Raw genomic sequence first — 6,733 nt, forward strand, 5'->3', positions numbered from 1 at the left:
GTCGATGTTGTTAGTGCCGGCGTGTATGGCAAAGAAATATTAAAAATAAACACAAAATTAAAAGAGCGCACACCTCCGCGAGTTACCGCTGCCACCGGGACACAGCCGCCGAACAAGGAGGGTCAAACAACACTGCCGTTATTGGCATTATTCGCGCCACCCCAACATCAATATGCACAATAATGGAAGAGGGAGACCAGTAACTGAACGGTCCAGCTATGTGGGAGTGGGACGCCACTTCCAGCCGTGGTGACGGCGTCGCCCTCGCCCCTTTTTTTCTCTTCAGCCTCACTATTCTGCACATTCTTCCAAATAAAAGGCTGTGATCCCACGACACACCTCTTGAATATGTTTGAGGGGAAATCCAGAAGGATTTCGACCTCGATAGTGTTTAGAGTAATGTTTCGCAGTCTGGTTAGAACGCGCTACTATATCCAATCACACCCGCCACACGTTAGTCGGAATAAATGGTGATTTCACTTGTTCATTCACTGTTAGTTATTTAAACACACATGCCTACGTATTTATTATCTCCGAAGGGAGCCTAACTCATCGGGTTTGTGTTTAAAGTTTTGTAATTAAACTATTAATTACGCTACCAGAGAGTTTTTGTGCCTTTTTCGGGTTCCCTTCAGTTCCTGAGCCTTTATCGCACTAAGGATCAGCTCACCGACTTTCTGTGTGTGCCAATAACGATTTTTTTAGGGTTAAGCTGCTTGATCGGGGACGAGTGTGTAGAAATGTACGCTCACGAAGCCGGTTATTCAACGAAGCTAGTACTCTTCAACCACTGATTTATTTATTCCATGCTAACGCCTTTAAAACGTTCACAAGAAGTACTTTTAGTTTTAAAGGATTTCCTCCTCTCCGAACGACCAAACTCTGAGAATCGATCGGTACCGTTAATGATTTGCCCTTTCCAGGGAAAAGGACGCGATTACGGCTCGATTGCCCGATAAACAGGTGGAGTGCCTGCAGTAGGGCAGAGGGCAGATAATGGGTGTTCACGGGCCCGAGTACAGGTAGTCCGAGTGCTCGCCGAAATCACCGCCACCTTCTGGCTCAGTAACAAATCAATTCAGTCTGTTTTCACTGGCTCATACAGTTTTCGCCGAGGGTTCGTGTGTTTTAACCTGAGAGAGAAGAATCATCTTTGTGCTCGAAGTTAAAACAAGATTTCAAACTTGGGATTTTGCTTCGTCGGATATTTGTGTTTCTGGGTTTTCATAAACTAGTATTTCACTTTACAAGTTGTGGAAATGTATCTCCTCATTCCACCTTCTGCGTGAGCTGGGATGAATAGAACAGTCATTATCTAATCGGTCTCAGGGTTGCTGACACATGATAATTCAGTATGCGTCGCGGGCCTGGGGCCTCAGTGAGGTCCCACAGTCCGCACCAATTAATCCACCTCTCATTACATCATTATGACGCCATGGCTCTAGACACGATACAGGTAGACAGAGACGCAGTATAACCAGGCGTTACGTCACCTGAAATTGGCATTTCTTCAGAGAATTGCAGGGAAGAGTACAACACAATACAGTACAGTCTGTTCACATAGGGCAAGAATATAGTCGAAAGTGCAACAGAGTGATATTAACATTCTTCTATCCATTTCGGTCCACAAACTTTTAGCTTTAAGTCCAACTTTTTTTGACAGTGTGTTCACTAACAGCGATTGTCACCAGACAGTTTCTGCACCGTGATGATGAAGATGAAAGTTCCTGTTTTACCAAACACATGACACACAATTAATGAGTCTTTTCAATATGTCCTCTTGTTCTTCACCTGTCCAGCCAGTATTCGTTGCTCTGTAGATCCGCCTCCGTGTCTCAAAGTTTTCAAAGCACCGATGCTTGTAAGCGCCAGCCGTACTCTTTGCGTCTCAAGGCTGCCTTGTCAGGACAACCTGCTTCAGCCAGTGTGGCTCCAAACACCAAATCGATCACTTGCAACAGGCATTCCCAGCAGTCCAGTGTGCAGAGTCGAGCCTGAGCCATTGATAGCCAGAGTTGAACTTTGAAAGTGGCGTAGCGCCTCTTTCCCCGCCCCCAGACGGGCTTTGCAGCGCCAGCGGTCTTAAAGTCGTTTTTTGAGAAATACTATAATTATATCCTGACTAAATCAATATCTCTCCTCCTTCCGCCATTGTGGGTTGAAATAAACAGCTTAGTAGTACTATAAATTATTTTGTTTACCAAATTCAGTTTTAGTTCTGAGTAATTGCCCATAGGCCCCGCCTCTCAACATTGGTAATCCAATCAAAAGACGCGGCAGCACTACGCTTCTGCTAGCTGGCTCCTGTGCGTTCCGGGGCCTGCTAGAAGGCCTACAGGAGCCGAATTTCAAAGCTGATTGGTTGACACAAAATGTTCATTCCCATTCACTTTGAGCTACCAGCTACTGCAGAATACATCTCTGCAGGCCTATGCAGATGTTAGCCCCCTGACAACACACGGCGGCTGAATATGATTGCTAAAAGATCTAAGATAAAGACCAGCCTCCAAATCTCAACTCTGGGCTGCAGCAGCAACCAAGAGGAACGCTAAGAAATTAAGAGAATAACCTACTCTGTGGTAATTTGAATCCATATTTGTGGGGAAACAGATTAGAAAAATATATATTCTGATGATGTTTAGGCCAGCAGAGAAGGGCTCATTGGCCTGGGACGTCCGCCACTGCTATACCATCTCCAAATACAATCATTTTGAGCCTTTGGCAATGACATTTCACCATCTCCAATCGGCAACACGAGCACCTTGCCGCCTCCATCAGTTCATTGTTGTTTCAGGCTATAACCACGACCAGCGCCGCCGCCCCATAGCGCACCACGCCAGCCAGCGGAGGGCACCACGTCCTGAGGCTCCACAAAAATAGGCAACGAAAATCTCAGTTATAATAATTATAATGCCGATATTATTTCAGTCTAGAAATATTAGGCACCTTTTAGGTACGTAAGTATCAAGCAAACATGTGCAGAACAAGAGATGTTTAATCTCAGCACCCCCAGACGAAGTGTCCTCTTCACTTAGTTCATGGCAGAACATTAAAATATGTCAAGTTCTAGAATTGACAACCGGGTAACTGAAAGTGTTTTCTGCGTCTCACCTCTAACAGGGACAACAAATGTACGGTACCCCATTCATATGGCAGAACATTTAAAATAGAAAATATACACTACTTTTGGAACACTATTGATTTTTGTATATACAAATGTGATTAATCGTGATTAATTAGGGGAAATCATGCGATTAATCGCGATTAAAAATGTTAACGTTGCCCAGCCCCAATATATATATATATATATATATTGAGTGAGTCATCGTTCCTCATAAAAAAGAGTTATTTATTCACACATAAAGAACCAAACATATCCATTTAAAATGAAATAAGCAAGAAATGAAACTTGCTGTGATCCTTGTGATCAGGTTCATCATCTCCTCTGAAGTCATGAACCGTAAGCTGCTTCTACACGCCTGCTACCAGCCAGGAACTCAGAAGTGGAGCTCACATTAAACATGAACTCATCTGATTGGATGATGAACAGATTGTTTCAGCTGTATCTTTTCTTCTTCTTCACTGACGTGATTTTAACTAAATGTCTGTTACAGAAGAAGATGAAACTAAAGTGAAAGCCACCGTGTTCATGATGTCAAAATGATTCATTATGTATTGATATACAAACCTGTGTTGTTTTGTGTGTTTACAGTCTGTCAAGGTGTGGGACTGCCAGGAGGAAGGCTGTTCTTCTCTGGGATCATCAGCTCGAAGTCAAACCTCCAGTCTCAAAAAAAGAACTGAATCTGAGTGGAAACGCTGCAGGATTCAGGAGCAGTTGCCGACTGGCTGGAGAGTCCACGCTAGCCTGAGACTCTGAGGGTTCGTCTGCTGCCAGTGTGTACCTTCATGTTTAATCAATAACTGGTTGATGGATCTACGTATTGGATCCATCAAGTGTTTCATTTCCTGGTGACATGTTCCACTTCACATCGCTGCACGCCGCCCCCAGCAAGCACGACATGGACAACTTGTCTGGCCTCATGCTGATGGATTACTGAACAGGCCTATGGGACAGAGCTAGGGGCTGTGGGGCTAGCCAGCGAAATGGGGCCTAGACAGAGCCAGGGCGAGGGTCAGGTTTGCTACCAGCTGCAGGAAACTCAGAAGTGAGTCTACATTAAAACATGAACTCATCTACTTGATGACAACAGATTGTTTTCGTCATCTTTCTTTTCACTGATGTGATTTTAAATTAAATGTCTGTCACTGTTAGTGATAAACCAAGTGAAAGCTTGGTTTCGTGTCTATGATGTCAAAAATGATTCATTATGTATTGACATAATAAACCTGTGTGTTGTTTTGTGTGTTTACAGTCTGTCAAGGTGGGATCACAGAGGAAGGCTGTTCTTCTGGGATCATTTCTGAAGTCAAACCCCTCCAGTCTCAAAGAACTGAATCTGAGCGGAACGAGCTGCAGGATTCAGAGTGAAGCTGCTGACTGGTTTTCTGAGTCCACGCTGTAGCCTGGAGGACTTGAGGTGGGTTCACTGTATTATAAATATAGATAAGAGTCCAACATGATCTTAATGTAACATGAATTAACTGATGATCACTGATGTGAACAGAGAGAAATGAGCTGGAAACAAATGGTTTGCTAACTAGATGGAGTCCCTGCACACACATTTCTCTTTCAGAGAACAAGAATATAATATATCTTGGGTTTTTTGACGATATCGTTTGACACCAAAGCAAACTGAATTTAAAGCTGCACAATTCAGTTCAATATTTTATTGTAAAATTGCCCTTTATTTTAAATCACATTTTTCAAAGGATTTGTTTTAAATCCGCCTTATTTTACTTAAATATGAGAAGATAATGTATGTATTATTAGAGTATTTATTATTCATACTTCATTTATTCAGTTGAAAATCTGTAATAAATATGTTGCAGATGTTATTATATTTAGTTCTTTTATTTATGTCCTGCCTGACTAAAATGAGGACCAGATGCAGGAGAGAACGTATAAGCCCACTTATTGAAACTAAAACCTCTTTTGAGGAGAGACAAATAAAAGGGTTTGGAAAAGAGCTCATTAAATATACTCGGCCAATCTAAAACACAAAGTCTTCTAAAACGGGAGGACAGCAAAACGGCTGACAAATAAAAGCTAAGCTAAACTAGAAACTTACAAAGGAAAAGTCTCTGGTTGAGGAAACAGAAAACAACCAAAGTGGAGTGAAGATAATTAGGAAACCCACTCTGGCTGTGGCAAGGCTGAGGGCCAAGGGCCAAACACTTTGGCCCCAGACAAAGGGGAGACGACTGCAGCACATGAGGTCCTGGGGAACAGGGAGACCATCAGGCCAGGGGGGACCATCAGGGTCAGGGGCTGGGGGAGACCACTAGTGTCAGGAGACCACCGTCAGGGTCAGGTCAGGGGAGACCATCAGGGGCCGGTGGAGACCACCAGTCAGTAATTCATCAGTCAGGGGTCAGGAGACCACTAGTCAGGGGTTCACTAGCTGTGGGCCTGTGGGGACCGCTAGGGTCAGGTGGAGACCATCAGGGTCAGGGGGTTCGCCACCGTGACACATGAGGAAGAGCAAGTGGACGTGGAAACGAGAGGGGAGTTAAATTTCAAAATATTAAAACACACAGAAGTTACAAGAAAACCCAAGACAAGACAACCCACAGGTATTAATTTTTAACTGACAGTCAGTTGTTTACTACATAACACGTTAATACAACTGTTATTACTTCAATGTATATGGCATAAAATCATAGAGAGCGACATCTGACATTGATGTTCTGACCTTTAGTGAGGAAACTCTTCTAACTGGACCTCAAGGATTTTAATTATAACGATATACAATCATGACACTTGTCTGGCTTCATGCTGCTGATGGATTACTGAACAGGTTTGGTGGACAGAGCTGAAATACAGGGTCAGGGGCCTCGTCCTTACCTACAGAATGTAACTGAGAGAGACACAGAGAGTATTGATAAGTATATACTATATGTACCATGAGGCACGCGGTACAGTAGAGCCTCGTGGGTGCTCAAGCTCCCTTGCCCTGGATGAGTAAAGTGCCCTTTTGGTTGAGACAATTTTTTTTTATTCATCCGTATTTAATAATAAAAGTTACCTTTCTGTCATCAAGTCCCCCAAATGTGTTTTGTGAATATCCGACGGGCATTGAGCCTGTGAGAACTTTGTCGACACGCCTGCCAGACGCTCACGAGCCCCCTCCTCTCCTCCTCCTCCTCCACTTCCTCCTCCCCGCAGTGCTCCTCACGCCACCGAACGGCTGCACCTCCTTCTCCTCTGACGCGCAGCACCAGACACACAGGTCCTGACGGTGTTTGTCCCCTGACGTTGTTTTGTGATAAATCAACCACAACATTACGCTGTTGAAAACACATGACGTCACAACTGGTCCGGATCGTGCTTTCCTAAAGAAATAAACAAACAAAAACTCCTCATCCAGCTGTTTACTGACGTTAGTTATGTTTAGAGAATAGAGAGAGGGAGAGAGAGAGAAGAGAGAAGAGAGAGAAAGAGAGAGAGAGAGAGAATTCTTATTCTGTTCTATTTAACAGGGGCTAGTCTAGGATTTGCGTGGCCAGACTGAAAACAACTCAAGGCCTCTCTGGTCAGAGGGCCGGGCCAATGGAGGCGGCCGATCCGCCCGCTGGCCTTAGTTTGAGGACCACTGCTCTTGGGTTGATG

The sequence above is a fragment of the Pseudoliparis swirei genome, chromosome 7, assembly GCF_029220125.1.
Source record: "Pseudoliparis swirei isolate HS2019 ecotype Mariana Trench chromosome 7, NWPU_hadal_v1, whole genome shotgun sequence".
In the NCBI taxonomy this organism is placed as follows: Eukaryota; Metazoa; Chordata; class Actinopteri; order Perciformes; family Liparidae; genus Pseudoliparis; species Pseudoliparis swirei.